This window comes from Cryptomeria japonica, unplaced genomic scaffold, assembly GCF_030272615.1.
Source record: "Cryptomeria japonica unplaced genomic scaffold, Sugi_1.0 HiC_scaffold_381, whole genome shotgun sequence".
Classification (NCBI taxonomy): domain Eukaryota; kingdom Viridiplantae; phylum Streptophyta; class Pinopsida; order Cupressales; family Cupressaceae; genus Cryptomeria; species Cryptomeria japonica.
The window spans coordinates 30,327-46,875 of NW_026729202.1; the positions used below are offsets into that span (position 1 = coordinate 30,327).

At 62.0% G+C, this 16,549-nt stretch overlaps 2 non-coding genes across 2 annotated transcripts; both read left to right on the forward strand.

The window, feature by feature from the left end:
- The first annotated feature begins 3,962 nt into the window (after positions 1–3,962).
- Positions 3,963–4,081, forward strand: LOC131871240 (5S ribosomal RNA). Its single transcript, XR_009369505.1, has one exon. It is a non-coding gene; the product is annotated as a 5S ribosomal RNA (ribosomal RNA).
- Positions 4,082–11,902: 7,821 nt separating this feature from the next.
- Positions 11,903–12,021, forward strand: LOC131871233 (5S ribosomal RNA). Its single transcript, XR_009369498.1, has one exon. It is a non-coding gene; the product is annotated as a 5S ribosomal RNA (ribosomal RNA).
- Positions 12,022–16,549: the final 4,528 nt, after the last annotated feature.

The following is a 16,549-nucleotide window of genomic DNA, read 5'->3' on the forward strand; positions in this document are numbered from 1 at the left end:
GGCACTTTTCTGCGCTCCAAAGGTGCGCACTTTTGGAGGGCACTTTTTGGAGGGCACTTTTCTGCGCTCCAAAGGTGCGCACTTTTGGAGGGCACTTTTTGGAGGGCACTTTTCTGCGCTCCAAAGGTGCGCACTTTTGGAGGGCACTTTTTGGAGGGCACTTTTCTGCGCTCCAAAGGTGCGCACTTTTGGAGGGCACTTTTGTGCACTCCAAAGGTGCGCACTTTTGGAGGGCACTTTTCCTGTGCTCCAAAGGTGCACACCTAGGTGAGCACCTTCGACCACACCTTGTAGCACACCAAACTCTGACTTTCGACTTCATCCGCAATGCAGGGTCTTTGAGGTTGGCGCAATGCGCACAACCAGGGGAGTCGACCCATCAAACCCAACACCTCCCCTATATAAGCTATTTGTCTGATTCTCATACATGCGTAGCCTGCAGGAGCAATTAGGACATCGACCCCAACTTTCGGCTTCTAAACGAAAACAAGGTCTTTGAGGTTGGTGTAATGCGAACAACTAGGGGAGTCAACCCATCAAACCCAACACCTCCCCTATATAAGCTATTTGTCTGATTCTCATACATGTGTAGTCTACAGGAGCAATTAGGACATCGACCCCAACTTTTGACTTCTTAACGAAAACAAGGTCTTTGAGGTTGACGTAATGCGCACAACCAGGGGAGTCGACCCATCAAACCCAACACCTCCCCTATATAAGCTATTTGTCCGATTCTCATACATGTGTAGCCTGCAGGAGCCATTAGGACATTGACCCCAACTTTTGACTTCTTAACGAAAACAAGGTCTTTGAGGTTGGCGTAATGCGCACAACCAAGGGAGTTGACCCATCAAACCCAACACCTCCCCTATATAAGCTATTTGTCTGATTCTCATACATGTGTAGCCTGCAACAACGATTAGGACATCCACCCCAACTTCTGAATTCGTCTGCGTTGACCGCACCAAAGGTGCACGCCTTGGTGCTCACCAAAATCCGACTTCCGACTTCTTCTGCTATGCGGGGTCTTTGAGGTTGGCGCAGTGCGCACAACCAGGGGAGTCAACCCACCGAATGCAACACCTCCCCTATATAAGCTATTTGTCTGATTCTCATACATGCGTAGACTGCAGCAATGATTAGGACATCCACCCCAACTTTTGACTTCTTAAACAAGACAGGGTCTTTGAAGTTGGTGCAGTGCACACAACCAGGGGAGTCGACCCATCAAACGCAACACCTCCCCTATATAAAGCTATTTGTCCGATTCTCATACGTGTAGTCTGCAGCAGCGATTAGGACATCGACCCCAACTTCCGAATTCGTTTGCATTGACCGCACCAAAGGTGCACGCCTTGGTGTGCACCCTGGAGTGCACTTTGGTGCTCACCTCGGTGCACACTTTGGTGTGCACCTCGGTGTGCACCAAAGGTGCGCACCTTGGAGCGCACCAAAGGTGTACACTTTGGAGCGCACCACATAGGGTCTTTGAGAGGTTGGCGCAGTGCGCACACCAAGGTGGGTGTTGAGGTGCGTGCCGAGGTGGGTGGGTGCTAGGGTGCGCTCCATGGTGGGTGCCAGGGTGGGTGCGTGCTAGGGTGGATTCCAAAGAGGGTCATAGGGTGGGTGCCAAGGTGGGTTGGTGATATAGTGGGTTCAAAGGTGGGTACTAGGGTGGGTTCCAAGGTGGGTCACAAGTTGGGTGCCAGGATGCGTGGGTGTTAGGTTGGGTGCCAAGGTGGGCTCCTGCGTGGGTGGGTGCTAGGGTGGGTTTCAAGGTGGACGCGAGGGCGGGTGCCAAGGTGGGTAACAAGTTGGGTGTTAGGATGGGTGAGTGCTAGAGTGGGTGCCAAGGTGGGTGGGTGCTAAGGTGGATGCCAAGGTGGTTCACAGGGTGGGTGGGTTCTAGGGTGAGTTCCAAGGTGGGTCACAGGTTCAGTGCTAGGGTGGGTGTCAAGGCGGGTGTCGAGGTGCCTGGGTGCTAGGGTGTGGATGCCAATGTGGGTCATAGGGTGGGTACTAGGGTGGGCTGCAATGTGGGTGCCAAGGTGGGTAACATGCTCGGTGGGTTCTAAATTGGGTGCCAGGGTGGGTGTGCACCCACCTTGCCCGAGGTGGGTGCCAAGGTGCCAGTGTGGGTGGGTGCTAAGGTGGATGCCAAGGTGGGTGAGAAGGTGGGTGATAGGTTGAGTGGTAGGATGGGTGGGTGCCAAGATGGGTCACAGGGTGGGTGCAAGGGTGGGTAGGTGCTAGGGTTGGTGTCAGGGTGGGTGGGTGCTAGGTTGGGTTCCAAGGTGGGTGCGAGGGTGAGTGTCAAGGTGGGTCACAGGTTAGGTGCTAGGATGGGTGAGTGCTAGGGTGCAAAGGTGCCAGGGTGGGTGCTAGGATGGGTCGATGCTAGGGTGAGTGGCAAGGTGGGTCCACAAGTGTCAAGGTGGGTGCCGAGGTGGGTGCCAAGTCGGCGACTGCTATGGTGGATGCCAAGGTGGGTCACGGGGTGGGTGCCAAGTTGCTAGGTTGGGTTCCAAGGTGGGTGCCAACGTGGGTGCTAGGGTGCGTGGGTTAAAGGGTGTGTCACAACGTGGGTGCCAGGATGGGTGCGCACCCACACTGGCCAAGACGGGTGCGGGTGCAAGGTTGGGTTCCAAGCCCGGTCACAGGCTGGGTGCTAGGATGGGTGGGTGCCAAGGTGGGCACCAGGGTGGGTGCACCCACCCTGGCCAAGGTGGGTCACGGGGTGGGTCCTAGGGTGGGTAACGGGGTGGGTACTAAGGTGCGTGCCAAGGTGGGTCATAGGGTGGGTGCCAAGGTGGGCACCAGGGTGGGTGTGCACCAACCCTAGCCAGGGTAGGTCACGGGGTGGTTGTCGGGGTGGGCGTCAAGGAGCCAAGGTGGGTGGCAAGTAGCCAAGTTGCGTGCCAAGGTGGGTGTCGGGGTGGGTGCCAAGGATCCAAGGTGGGTGCCAAGGAACCAAGGTGGGTGTCTGGGTGGGTGCCGAGGTGGGAGCCAGGGTGGGTCCCAAGGTGAGTGCAAAGGTGGGTGCCAGGGTCAAGGTGAGTGCCAATGTGGGTTCCAAGGTGCCAGGGTCAGGGTGAGTGCCAATGTGGGTTCAAAGGTGCTAAGTTGGGTGCGAGGTTGGGTGCGAGGGTGGGTGGGTGCCAAGGTGTGCTAGGTGGAAGCCCGGGTGGGTCGGCATCCCATGGGTGTCGAGTTGGGTGCCTGATGGGTGCTTCTTGTCAAGTTTTAGTCGTCGGGACTCATTTCGAGCCTTAGAGGTCGTTTCTTGTCCGGTTGCCCTGTCTTCGACCTGGGAACCCAATTTTGGTCCTCGGGTCCCATTTTTTTTTGTCTCGCATCCCACTTTTGGCCTGTGGCCTTTTCGGGGTCGATTCTCGTTTTGGGCATCAGAGCATGTTTCTTCTCCTAAAACCCAATATTTGTTTATTAAGTCTCGGAACACATTTTTGTTCTCGTGGACCCATCATGGGTCTTGGAACGCATTTGTGGTCCTTGGGTCCCATTTTGCATCCCGAAACTTGTGTTTTGGTGCTTGATCCCTATTTTGGGTGCCCACCTTGCACCAAGTGCGCACCCGGGGCAAACCGAGCGCCTTGGTGCACCGGGGCAAGATCGAGCGTGCACCCGAGGCGCCCCGAACATGCACCAAGGTGCACTCGGCCCACATGTGAGCGCAGGTCGTTGCGCCCGAGGTGGTGTGTGGGCACCGCGTTGCAGACGGGACACTGCACGCACACGACGCCCCCTCCAGGTGCACGCACGTAGGCCGGGCCGGGTGCACACCCGACGCCCTAGCAAGGTGCGCGCACCCGGGCAGGGCTCACACTTGGCGAACGGGGCGCACTTCGCGAGGGAGGGTGTGCACCTCGACGGGGGTGGGTGGCCGGGGTGGATTCGCACGTGGGTCGCGGTTTGCTAAGTACACACTGCGACAAGCTCATAACGGGTGCGATCATACCAGCATTAGTGCACCGGATCCCATCAGAACTCCGCAGTTAAGCGCGCTTGGGCCGGAGTAGTACTGGGATGGGTGACCTCCCGGGAAGTCCCGGTGTTGCACCCTTTTTTAGTTTTTCGCCGGGCGTCGCAATGCTATTTGAATAAACCTTTTGCCCGTTTGCGTTCTCGTCGGGGCCGGGCCGGGCCGGGGTGCGCTGCCCGCACTACCGCGCGCGCGGGGGGCGACACCGAGCGCGCACCCGAGGCACCCCGAGCACACAGGCCACGGTGCAACCCGGGCGTTGTGCGCGCACCCCGGTGCGCCCGAGGTGCTGCGCGCGCACCCAGGTGAAATCGGTGTGCACCTCGGCCAGTGCGCGCTCGGTCGAGTCGCGCACGTTGGCCAAGGTGCACGGTGATGTTTCTTACTCTAAGGTTCCGCACCAGACGCCCGGGACAGGTGAGCGAAGCTGGGCGGGGCCGGGTGCGCGGCCGGGGCAGGTGCACGCAGCTGGAGAGAGCTTTGGAGCACACTTCGGAGCGCACCAATGATGCGCTCCATTCAAAAGTTTCCTGAAAAGGCAAAAAAAGTTGAGATTATAGAATTTCCCACTTGAGAGATTGTAAAAAAAAAAAATTTAAAATGAAGGAAACGCGGGTGCCAAGGTGTGCGCAGCCCAGCCAAGGTGTGCGCACCAAGGCGCCCACCCTGGCGAAGGTGCACGCAAGGTGCGCACCCGAGGCAAACCGGACAATTAACCCAACTTTCGACTTCGCGCGCACCTTGGAGCGCACTTCGGAGCGCTCCTTGGTGCGCACCAATCTTGGGCACCTCGGAGTGCACCATGGCGCCCACCAAGGTGCGCACCCGGGGCAAACCGAGCTCCGACTTCGTGCGCACCTTGGAGCGCACGAAAGGTGCGCACCATGGCGCCCACCAAGGTGCGCAGCCCAGCCAAGGCGTGCGCATCAAGGTGCGCACCCTGGCGAAGGTGCGCACCCGGGGCAAACCGAGCTCCGACTTCGTGCGCACCTTGGAGCGCACAAAAGGTGCGCAACCCAGCCAAGGTGTGCGCACCCCGGTCAAACCGAGCTCCGAATCGTGCGCACCAGAGGTGCACGCCATCGTGCGCACCTTGGAGCACACTTCGGAGCCCTCCTTGGTGCGCGCCGATGTTGCGCACCTCGGAGCGCACCCGGGGAAAACAATGCAATTAACCCGACTTTCGACTTCGTGGGCACCTCGGAGCGCTCTCGGGTTCGCACCTCGGAGCACACCGAGGTGCGCACCTTTGATGCGCTGCCTTCACCAATTTCCAGAAAAGGCAAGAAAACATTGAGAAGGTGTGCGCACCGAGGTGCCCACCCTGGCGAAGGTGCACGCGAGGTGCGCACCCGGGGCAAACCGGGCTCCGACTTCGTGCACGCCGCACCTTGGAGCACACTTCGGAGCGCTCCTTGGTGCGCACCAGGGCGCGCAACCCAGCCGAGGTGCCCACCCCGGCGAAGGTGCACGCGAGGTGCGCACCCGGGGCAAACCGGGCTCCGACTTCGTGCACGCCATGGTGCCCACCGCGGCGAAGGTGCACGCGAGGTGCGCACCCGGGGCAAACCGGGCTCCGACTTCGTGCACGCCGCACCTTGGAGCACACTTCGGAGCGCTCCTTGGTGCGCACCATGGTGCCCACCAGGGCGCGCAACCCCGCCGAAGGTGCACGCGAGGTGCGCACCCGGGGCAAACCGGGCTCCGACTTCGTGCACGCCGCACCTTGGAGCACACTTCGGAGCGCTCCTTGGTGCGCACCATGGTGCCCACCAGGGCGCGCAACCCCGCCGAAGGTGCACGCGAGGTGCGCACCCGGGGCAAACCGGGCTCCGACTTCGTGCACGCCATGGTGCGCACCGCGGCGAAGGTGCGCACCCGGGGCAAACCGGGCTCCGACTTCGTGCACGCCGCACCTTGGAGCACACTTCGGAGCGCTCCTTGGTGCGCACCAGGGCGCGCAACCCAGCCGAGGTGCCCACCCCGGCGAAGGTGCACGCGAGGTGCGTACCCGGGGCAAACCGGGCTCCGACTTCGTGCACGCCGCACCTTGGAGCACACTTCGGAGCGCTCCTTGGTGCGCACCATGGTGCCCACCAGGCCGCGCAACCCAGCCAAGGTGTGCGCACCAAGGTGCACGCGAGGTGCGCACCCGGGGCAAACCGGGGTCCGACTTCGTGCACGCCGCACCTTGGAGCACACATCGGGGCGCTCCCGGGTTCGCACCGGCGTTGCGCACCGTGGTGGGCACCTCGGAGCACACCAAGGTGGGCAGCGAGGTGCGCACCTTTGATGCGATGCCTTCACTAATTTCCATAAAAGGCAAAAAAAAAACGAGATTTTAAAATTTCCGTTTTGAAAGATAGTGAGAAAAAGGGAATGCTGGTGCCATCTTGAGCCCGCCCTGGTGCGCAGCCCAGCCAAGGTGTGCGCACCAAGGTGCCCACCCTGGCGAAGGTGCGCGCCCGGGCAATTAATCCAACTTCCAACTTCGCGCGCGCCAGGGTGGGAGCGCACCCAACAACCGGGCCTGGGAAGAGCCAATGCGAGAAACCCCACCAAACGCTCTGACAAAAAAAGAGGGGGCGCTCCAGTAACCCCGCTTCGGAGCGCACCCTGGGCAAACCCAGCCAAGGTGCCCACCCCGGCCAAGGTGCAGGCGAGGTGCGCACCCGGGGCAAACCGGGCTCCGACAACGTGCACGCCGCACCTTGGAGCACACTTCGTAGCGCTCCCGGGTGCGCACCTCAGAGCACACCAAGGTGGGCAGCGAGGTGCGCACCTTTGATGCGCTGCCTTCACTAATTTCCAGAAAAGGCAAAAAAAAAAGGAGATTTTAAAATTTCCGTTTTGAAAGATAGTGAAAAAAACGGAACGCGCGTGCCATCTTGAGCCCGCCCTGGTGCGCAGCCCAGGTAAGGTGCCCACCCTGGCAAAGGTGCGCACCCGGGCAATTAACCCTACTTCCGACTTCGTGCGCGCCAGGGTGGCAACCGGGCCTCGGAAGAGCCAATGCGAGAAACCCCACCAAACGCTCCGACAAAAAAAGAGGCGGCGCTCCAATAACCCCGCTTCGGAGCGCAGCCGGGGCAAACCCAGCCAAGGTGCCCACCCCGACGAAGGTGCACGCGAGGTGCGCACCCGGGGCAAACCGGGCTCCGACAACGTGCACGCAGCACCTTGGAGCACACTTCGAAGCACTCCCGGGTGCCCACCGGCGTTGCGCACCGTGGTGGGCAGCGAGGTGCGCACCTTTGATGCGCTGCCTTCACTAATTTCCAGAAAAAGGCAAAAAAAAATGAGATTTTAAAATTTCCGTTTTGAAAGATAGTGAAAAAAAAGGAACGCGGGTGCCATCTTGAGCCCGCCCTGGTGCGCAGCCCAGGCAAGGCATGCGCACCAAGGTGCCCACCCGAGGTGCACACCCGGGGCAAACCGGGCTCCGACTTCGTGCAGGCCGCACCTTGGAGCACACTTCGGAGCGCTCCTTGGTGCGCACCATGGTGCCCACCAGGGCGCGCAACCCAGCCAAGGTCTGCACACCAAGGTGCCCACCCCGGCGAAGGTGCACGCGAGGTGCGCACCCGGGGCAAACCGGGCTCCGACTTCGTGCACGCCATGGTGCCCACCGCGGCGAAGGTGCACGCGAGGTGCGCACCCGGGGCAAACCGGGCTCCGACTTCGTGCACGCCGCACCTTGGAGCACACTTCGGAGCGCTCCTTGGTGCGCACCATGGTGCCCACCAGGGCGCGCAACCCAGCCAAGGTGTGCGCACCAAGGTGCACGCGAGGTGCGCACCCGGGGCAAACCGGGGTCCGACTTCGTGCACGCCGCACCTTGGAGCACACATCGGAGCGCTCCCAGGTTCGCACCAGCGTTGCGCACCTTTGATGCGCTGCCTTCACTAATTTCAAGAAAAGGCAAAAAAAAAACGAGATTTTAAAATTTCCGTTCTGAAAGATAGTGAAAAAAAACGGAACGCGGGTGCCATCTTGAGCCCTTCCTGGTGCGCAGCCCAGGCAAGTTGTGCGCACCAAGGTGCCCACCCTGGCGGAGGTGCGCGCCCGGGGCAATCCGGGCTCCGACTTCGTGCACTGCATGGTGCCCACCAAGGCGCGCAACCCAGCCAAGGTGCCCACCGCAGCGAAGGTGCACGCGAGGTGCGCACCCGAGGTGCACACCCGGGGCAAACCGGGCTCCGACTTCGTGCACGCCGCACCTTGGAGCACACTTCAGAGCGCTCCTTGGTGCGCACCAGGGCGCGCAACCCAGCCGAGGTGCCCACCCCCGGCGAAGGTGCACGCGAGGTGCGCACCCGGGGCAAACCGGGCTCCGACTTCGTGCACGCCATGGTGCCCACCGCGGCGAAGGTGCGCACCCGGGGCAAACCGGGCTCCGACTTCGTGCACGCCGCACCTTGGAGCACACTTCGGAGCGCTCCTTGGTGCGCACCATGGTGCCCACCAGGCCGCGCAACCCAGCCAAGGTGTGCGCACCAAGGTGCACGCGAGGTGCGCACCCGGGGCAAACCGGGGTCCGACTTCGTGCACGCCGCACCTTGGAGCACACATCGGGGCGCTCCCGGGTTCGCACCGGCGTTGCGCACCGTGGTGGGCACCTCGGAGCACACCAAGGTGGGCAGCGAGGTGCGCACCTTTGATGCGATGCCTTCACTAATTTCCATAAAAGGCAAAAAAAAAACGAGATTTTAAAATTTCCGTTTTGAAAGATAGTGAGAAAAAGGGAATGCTGGTGCCATCTTGAGCCCGCCCTGGTGCGCAGCCCAGCCAAGGTTTGCGCACCAAGGTGCCCACCCTGGCGAAGGTGCGCGCCCGGGCAATTAACCCAACTTCCAACTTCGCGCGCGCCAGGGTGGGAGCGCACCCAACAACCGGGCCTGGGAAGAGCCAATGCGAGAAACCCCACCAAACTCTCTGACAAAAAAAGAGGGGGCGCTCCAGTAACCCCGCTTCGGAGCGCACCCTGGGCAAACCCAGCCAAGGTGCCCACCCCGGCCAAGGTGCAGGCGAGGTGCGCACCCGGGGCAAACCGGGCTCCGACAACGTGCACGCCGCACCTTGGAGCACACTTCGTAGCGCTCCCGGGTGCGCACCTCAGAGCACACCAAGGTGGGCAGCGAGGTGCGCACCTTTGATGCGCTGCCTTCACTAATTTCCAGAAAAGGCAAAAAAAAAAGGAGATTTTAAAATTTCCGTTTTGAAAGATAGTGAAAAAAACGGAACGCGCGTGCCATCTTGAGCCCGCCCTGGTGCGCAGCCCAGGTAAGGTGCCACCCTGGCAAAGGTGCGCACCCGGGCAATTAACCCTACTTCCGACTTCGTGCGCGCCAGGGTGGCAACCGGGCCTCGGAAGAGCCAATGCGAGAAACCCCACCAAACGCTCCGACAAAAAAAGAGGCGGCGCTCCAATAACCCCGCTTCGGAGCGCAGCCGGGGCAAACCAAGCCAAGGTGCCCACCCCGACGAAGGTGCACGCGAGGTGCGCACCCGGGGCAAACCGGGCTCCGACAACGTGCACGCAGCACCTTGGAGCACACTTCGAAGCACTCCCGGGTGCCCACCGGCGTTGCGCACCGTGGTGGGCAGCGAGGTGCGCACCTTTGATGCGCTGCCTTCACTAATTTCCAGAAAAAGGCAAAAAAAAATGAGATTTTAAAATTTCCGTTTTGAAAGATAGTGAAAAAAAAGGAACGCGGGTGCCATCTTGAGCCCGCCCTGGTGCGCAGCCCAGGCAAGGCATGCGCACCAAGGTGCCCACCCGAGGTGCACACCCGGGGCAAACCGGGCTCCGACTTCGTGCAGGCCGCACCTTGGAGCACACTTCGGAGCGCTCCTTGGTGCGCACCATGGTGCCCACCAGGGCGCACCCGAGGCAAACCGGGCTCCGACTTCGTGCACGCCGCACCTTGGAGCACACATCGGAGCGCTCCCAGGTTCGCACCAGCGTTGCGCACCTTTGATGCGCTGCCTTCACTAATTTCCAGAAAAGGCAAAAAAAAACGATATTTTAAAATTTCCGTTCTGAAAGATAGTGAAAAAAACGGAACGCGGGTGCCATCTTGAGCCCTTCCTGATGCGCAGCCCAGGCAAGTTGTGCGCACCAAGGTGCCCACCCTGGCGGAGGTGCGCGCCCGGGGCAAACCGGGCTCCGACTTCGTGCACTGCATGGTGCCCACCAAGGCGCGCAACCCAGCCAAGGTGCCCACCGCAGCGAAGGTGCACGCGAGGTGCGCACCCGAGGTGCACACCCGGGGCAAACCGGGCTCCGACTTCGTGCACGCCGCACCTTGGAGCACACTTCAGAGCGCTCCTTGGTACGCACCAGGGCGCGCAACCCAGCCAAGGTGCTCACCCCGGCGAAGGTGCACGCGAGGTGCGCACCCGGGGCAAACCGGGCTCGGACTTCGTGCACGCCGCACCTTGGAGCACACATCGGAGCGCTCCCGGGTTCGCACCAGCATTGCGCACCTTTGATGCGCTGCCTTCACTAATTTCCAGAAAAGGCAAAAAAAAGAAAAAAATGAGATTTTAAAATTTCCGTTTTGAAAGATAGTGAAAAAAACGGAACGCGGGTGCCATCTTGAGCCCGCCCTGGTGTGCAGCCCAGGCAAGTTGTGCGCACCAAGGCACCCACCCTGGCCAAGGTGGGTCACGGGGTGGGTCCTAGGGTGGGTAACGGGGTGGGTACTAAGGTGCGTGCCAAGGTGGGTCATAGGGTGGGTGCCAAGGTGGGCACCAGGGTGGGTGTGCACCAACCCTAGCCAGGGTAGGTCACGGGGTGGTTGTCGGGGTGGGCGTCAAGGAGCCAAGGTGGGTGGCAAGTAGCCAAGTTGCGTGCCAAGGTGGGTGTCGGGGTGGGTGCCAAGGATCCAAGGTGGGTGCCAAGGAACCAAGGTGGGTGTCTGGGTGGGTGCCGAGGTGGGAGCCAGGGTGGGTCCCAAGGTGAGTGCAAAGGTGGGTGCCAGGGTCAAGGTGAGTGCCAATGTGGGTTCCAAGGTGCCAGGGTCAGGGTGAGTGCCAATGTGGGTTCAAAGGTGCTAAGTTGGGTGCGAGGTTGGGTGCGAGGGTGGGTGGGTGCCAAGGTGTGCTAGGTGGAAGCCCGGGTGGGTCGGCATCCCATGGGTGTCGAGTTGGGTGCCTGATGGGTGCTTCTTGTCAAGTTTTAGTCGTCGGGACTCATTTCGAGCCTTAGAGGTCGTTTCTTGTCCGGTTGCCCTGTCTTCGACCTGGGAACCCAATTTTGGTCCTCGGGTCCCATTTTTTTTTGTCTCGCATCCCACTTTTGGCCTGTGGCCTTTTCGGGGTCGATTCTCGTTTTGGGCATCAGAGCATGTTTCTTCTCCTAAAACCCAATATTTGTTTATTAAGTCTCGGAACACATTTTTGTTCTCGTGGACCCATCATGGGTCTTGGAACGCATTTGTGGTCCTTGGGTCCCATTTTGCATCCCGAAACTTGTGTTTTGGTGCTTGATCCCTATTTTGGGTGCCCACCTTGCACCAAGTGCGCACCCGGGGCAAACCGAGCGCCTTGGTGCACCGGGGCAAGATCGAGCGTGCACCCGAGGCGCCCCGAACATGCACCAAGGTGCACTCGGCCCACATGTGAGCGCAGGTCGTTGCGCCCGAGGTGGTGTGTGGGCACCGCGTTGCAGACGGGACACTGCACGCACACGACGCCCCCTCCAGGTGCACGCACGTAGGCCGGGCCGGGTGCACACCCGACGCCCTAGCAAGGTGCGCGCACCCGGGCAGGGCTCACACTTGGCGAACGGGGCGCACTTCGCGAGGGAGGGTGTGCACCTCGACGGGGGTGGGTGGCCGGGGTGGATTCGCACGTGGGTCGCGGTTTGCTAAGTACACACTGCGACAAGCTCATAACGGGTGCGATCATACCAGCGTTAGTGCACCGGATCCCATCAGAACTCCGCAGTTAAGCGCGCTTGGGCCGGAGTAGTACTGGGATGGGTGACCTCCCGGGAAGTCCCGGTGTTGCACCCTTTTTTAGTTTTTCGCCGGGCGTCGCAATGCTATTTGAATAAACCTTTTGCCCGTTTGCGTTCTCGTCGGGGCCGGGCCGGGCCGGGGTGCGCTGCCCGCACTACCGCGCGCGCGGGGGGCGACACCGAGCGCGCACCCGAGGCGCCCCGAGCACACAGGCCACGGTGCAACCCGGGCGTTGTGCGCGCACCCCGGTGCGCCCGAGGTGCTGCGCGCGCACCCAGGTGAAATCGGTGTGCACCTCGGCCAGTGCGCGCTCGGTCGAGTCGCGCACGTTGGCCAAGGTGCACGGTGATGTTTCTTACTCTAAGGTTCCGCACCAGACGCCCGGGACAGGTGAGCGAAGCTGGGCGGGGCGGCCGGTGCGCGGCCGGGGCAGGTGCACGCAGCTGGAGAGAGCTTTGGAGCACACTTCGGAGCGCACCAATGATGCGCTCCATTCAAAAGTTTCCTGAAAAGGCAAAAAAAGTTGAGATTATAGAATTTCCCACTTGAGAGATTGTAAAAAAAAAAAATTTAAAATGAAGGAAACGCGGGTGCCAAGGTGTGCGCAGCCCAGCCAAGGTGTGCGCACCAAGGCGCCCACCCTGGCGAAGGTGCACGCAAGGTGCGCACCCGAGGCAAACCGGACAATTAACCCAACTTTCGACTTCGCGCGCACCTTGGAGCGCACTTCGGAGCGCTCCTTGGTGCGCACCAATCTTGGGCACCTCGGAGTGCACCATGGCGCCCACCAAGGTGCGCACCCGGGGCAAACCGAGCTCCGACTTCGTGCGCACCTTGGAGCGCACGAAAGGTGCGCACCATGGCGCCCACCAAGGTGCGCAGCCCAGCCAAGGCGTGCGCATCAAGGTGCGCACCCTGGCGAAGGTGCGCACCCGGGGCAAACCGAGCTCCGACTTCGTGCGCACCTTGGAGCGCACAAAAGGTGCGCAACCCAGCCAAGGTGTGCGCACCCCGGTCAAACCGAGCTCCGAATCGTGCGCACCAGAGGTGCACGCCATCGTGCGCACCTTGGAGCACACTTCGGAGCCCTCCTTGGTGCGCGCCGATGTTGCGCACCTCGGAGCGCACCCGGGGAAAACAATGCAATTAACCCGACTTTCGACTTCGTGGGCACCTCGGAGCGCTCTCGGGTTCGCACCTCGGAGCACACCGAGGTGCGCACCTTTGATGCGCTGCCTTCACCAATTTCCAGAAAAGGCAAGAAAACATTGAGAAGGTGTGCGCACCGAGGTGCCCACCCTGGCGAAGGTGCACGCGAGGTGCGCACCCGGGGCAAACCGGGCTCCGACTTCGTGCACGCCGCACCTTGGAGCACACTTCGGAGCGCTCCTTGGTGCGCACCAGGGCGCGCAACCCAGCCGAGGTGCCCACCCCGGCGAAGGTGCACGCGAGGTGCGCACCCGGGGCAAACCGGGCTCCGACTTCGTGCACGCCATGGTGCCCACCGCGGCGAAGGTGCACGCGAGGTGCGCACCCGGGGCAAACCGGGCTCCGACTTCGTGCACGCCGCACCTTGGAGCACACTTCGGAGCGCTCCTTGGTGCGCACCATGGTGCCCACCAGGGCGCGCAACCCCGCCGAAGGTGCACGCGAGGTGCGCACCCGGGGCAAACCGGGCTCCGACTTCGTGCACGCCGCACCTTGGAGCACACTTCGGAGCGCTCCTTGGTGCGCACCATGGTGCCCACCAGGGCGCGCAACCCCGCCGAAGGTGCACGCGAGGTGCGCACCCGGGGCAAACCGGGCTCCGACTTCGTGCACGCCATGGTGCGCACCGCGGCGAAGGTGCGCACCCGGGGCAAACCGGGCTCCGACTTCGTGCACGCCGCACCTTGGAGCACACTTCGGAGCGCTCCTTGGTGCGCACCAGGGCGCGCAACCCAGCCGAGGTGCCCACCCCGGCGAAGGTGCACGCGAGGTGCGTACCCGGGGCAAACCGGGCTCCGACTTCGTGCACGCCGCACCTTGGAGCACACTTCGGAGCGCTCCTTGGTGCGCACCATGGTGCCCACCAGGCCGCGCAACCCAGCCAAGGTGTGCGCACCAAGGTGCACGCGAGGTGCGCACCCGGGGCAAACCGGGGTCCGACTTCGTGCACGCCGCACCTTGGAGCACACATCGGGGCGCTCCCGGGTTCGCACCGGCGTTGCGCACCGTGGTGGGCACCTCGGAGCACACCAAGGTGGGCAGCGAGGTGCGCACCTTTGATGCGATGCCTTCACTAATTTCCATAAAAGGCAAAAAAAAAACGAGATTTTAAAATTTCCGTTTTGAAAGATAGTGAGAAAAAGGGAATGCTGGTGCCATCTTGAGCCCGCCCTGGTGCGCAGCCCAGCCAAGGTGTGCGCACCAAGGTGCCCACCCTGGCGAAGGTGCGCGCCCGGGCAATTAACCCAACTTCCAACTTCGCGCGCGCCAGGGTGGGAGCGCACCCAACAACCGGGCCTGGGAAGAGCCAATGCGAGAAACCCCACCAAACGCTCTGACAAAAAAAGAGGGGGCGCTCCAGTAACCCCGCTTCGGAGCGCACCCTGGGCAAACCCAGCCAAGGTGCCCACCCCGGCCAAGGTGCAGGCGAGGTGCGCACCCGGGGCAAACCGGGCTCCGACAACGTGCACGCCGCACCTTGGAGCACACTTCGTAGCGCTCCCGGGTGCGCACCTCAGAGCACACCAAGGTGGGCAGCGAGGTGCGCACCTTTGATGCGCTGCCTTCACTAATTTCCAGAAAAGGCAAAAAAAAAAGGAGATTTTAAAATTTCCGTTTTGAAAGATAGTGAAAAAAACGGAACGCGCGTGCCATCTTGAGCCCGCCCTGGTGCGCAGCCCAGGTAAGGTGCCCACCCTGGCAAAGGTGCGCACCCGGGCAATTAACCCTACTTCCGACTTCGTGCGCGCCAGGGTGGCAACCGGGCCTCGGAAGAGCCAATGCGAGAAACCCCACCAAACGCTCCGACAAAAAAAGAGGCGGCGCTCCAATAACCCCGCTTCGGAGCGCAGCCGGGGCAAACCCAGCCAAGGTGCCCACCCCGACGAAGGTGCACGCGAGGTGCGCACCCGGGGCAAACCGGGCTCCGACAACGTGCACGCAGCACCTTGGAGCACACTTCGAAGCACTCCCGGGTGCCCACCGGCGTTGCGCACCGTGGTGGGCAGCGAGGTGCGCACCTTTGATGCGCTGCCTTCACTAATTTCCAGAAAAAGGCAAAAAAAAATGAGATTTTAAAATTTCCGTTTTGAAAGATAGTGAAAAAAAAGGAACGCGGGTGCCATCTTGAGCCCGCCCTGGTGCGCAGCCCAGGCAAGGCATGCGCACCAAGGTGCCCACCCGAGGTGCACACCCGGGGCAAACCGGGCTCCGACTTCGTGCAGGCCGCACCTTGGAGCACACTTCGGAGCGCTCCTTGGTGCGCACCATGGTGCCCACCAGGGCGCGCAACCCAGCCAAGGTCTGCACACTAAGGTGCCCACCCCGGCGAAGGTGCACGCGAGGTGCGCACCCGGGGCAAACCGGGCTCCGACTTCGTGCACGCCATGGTGCCCACCGCGGCGAAGGTGCACGCGAGGTGCGCACCCGGGGCAAACCGGGCTCCGACTTCGTGCACGCCGCACCTTGGAGCACACTTCGGAGCGCTCCTTGGTGCGCACCATGGTGCCCACCAGGGCGCGCAACCCAGCCAAGGTGTGCGCACCAAGGTGCACGCGAGGTGCGCACCCGGGGCAAACCGGGGTCCGACTTCGTGCACGCCGCACCTTGGAGCACACATCGGAGCGCTCCCAGGTTCGCACCAGCGTTGCGCACCTTTGATGCGCTGCCTTCACTAATTTCCAGAAAAGGCAAAAAAAAACGATATTTTAAAATTTCCGTTCTGAAAGATAGTGAAAAAAACGGAACGCGGGTGCCATCTTGAGCCCTTCCTGGTGCGCAGCCCAGGCAAGTTGTGCGCACCAAGGTGCCCACCCTGGCGGAGGTGCGCGCCCGGGGCAAACCGGGCTCCGACTTCGTGCACTGCATGGTGCCCACCAAGGCGCGCAACCCAGCCAAGGTGCCCACCGCAGCGAAGGTGCACGCGAGGTGCACACCCGGGGCAAACCGGGCTCCGACTTCGTGCACGCCGCACCTTGGAGCACACTTCAGAGCGCTCCTTGGTGCGCACCAGGGCGCGCAACCCAGCCGAGGTGCCCACCCCGGCGAAGGTGCACGCGAGGTGCGCACCCGGGGCAAACCGGGCTCCGACTTCGTGCACGCCATGGTGCCCACCGCGGCGAAGGTGCGCACCCGGGGCAAACCGGGCTCCGACTTCGTGCACGCCGCACCTTGGAGCACACTTCGGAGCGCTCCTTGGTGCGCACCATGGTGCCCACCAGGCCGCGCAACCCAGCCAAGGTGTGCGCACCAAGGTGCACGCGAGGTGCGCACCCGGGGCAAACCGGGGTCCGACTTCGTGCACGCCGCACCTTGGAGCACACATCGGGGCGCTCCCGGGTTCGCACCGGCGTTGCGCACCGTGGTGGGCACCTCG